A 1,502-nucleotide genomic window follows, 5' to 3' on the forward strand; every position below is an offset into this window, starting at 1 on the left:
AATGCATTTCTTTCAAGATACGGGTATAACATAATATGATACATCAGGCGCCAAACACACTGTTTACAGTAAATCAGTGGAACTATGGACTACTATTCGCTCCCTTAGCTTTAGGCACAGAAACAGCATTTGGCTGGGCTGCTTGAAGTCTGGTGGTGCTCTGCTTTGAACACCCACGCCGGCCACCATTAATGTTAAAATATTTTTCAAGTATAGTTAAACCGGCGCTACACGATGCGTCGAACATTCGCTCCAACGTTGGACGCGACAAATGTATCTGCTACACGATGTGTCAAATGCTTGAAGCAAAATTCGTTTTGAATTGTGGTTCAAACGTTTGTCTACATTCGTCAATATGGAGGATACTACTGACGATGCAGTTATAGCCGCAGCGGTGCGAGTTTTTAGTTGTGTGAATTGTTTACTCAACGTCATTTTAAAACTTATTTTTTAACGCTTTGTATTAATAGTTATCAAAATTTTGTCGAAATTCCATTAAAGTAATTTTCAACAACAACGCACCCAATTCTGATTTATTTTCCTGACTGCGTGTACTTATTATGATATTCTTATCTTTCCTGGGTCTCAAAGTGTGAAGTAAAACTTCTGAAAATCGTTATTTCATTACGTTTCGGCGCAATCATCAGATTTAAAATTTACACAAACTCATGATTGGTAAAAATCAACGTTCTTTTAGGTCTTTGCCTTCTTGGAGGACTTTGTCTAGAGACAAATTTAAATTTTCTAAATTTTTCTTAAATTTTAATCAAAATTTTTACTTCACACTTTGACTGAGACCCAGGAAAGATAAAAATATCATAACGTAGGCAATATCGACGACGAGATAACAAACCAATATTTTCCAAATATTTATCCCACCTACCCCCCGATTTCGATACTCTGAAAGAAAAGGGAAAAGATCTGGAATCGATCACATTTTAAGTGCTGCTTGATTTATGTGACACTTGTTCATAGCTTTGGTTTCTAATTTAATGGTTTCGCACGCAAAATCATGTTAAGCATTTAAGACTCAATTTACTTACATAATATTAAGGGCTCCGAGGACAGATGCAAAGCAGTTCGGTATCGGATAACCGTTTAACCACAATTTGTTTTGTTTTATCGTTTTTGCACAGGGTGACCCATGCTTCAAACTAGAGATGAGCTGAAGCGTGATTTAAAATCACTGTTATAACTGTCAATGTGATTTTTTTTACCCTGTAAATGTAATTTTTTTACCCTGTGAAAGTGATTTCACTTGACGTTGCCGTTTTCGGGATATAGGAGCGTTATAAGGTGATGCCCATTGTGCCTCACTTGCAGAAACAATCTTAAAACATTTGTAATTATGTTTTTTTAAATAAATAACCTAATGATTTAACGAACAAAATAATTTTATTTGGGTTTGTTCTTTCGCCGGGCCACATGTGCAACATATGATCACTACACGCAACTCGCAATAGTAGCGTTTAAAGCTACAGCTGCAAATCATAATAGTTATA

The sequence above is a fragment of the Dendroctonus ponderosae genome, unplaced genomic scaffold (assembly GCF_020466585.1).
Source record: "Dendroctonus ponderosae isolate FM_Combo_2020 unplaced genomic scaffold, Dpon_F_20191213v2 Dpon_F_20191213_1, whole genome shotgun sequence".
Classification (NCBI taxonomy): Eukaryota; Metazoa; Arthropoda; class Insecta; order Coleoptera; family Curculionidae; genus Dendroctonus; species Dendroctonus ponderosae.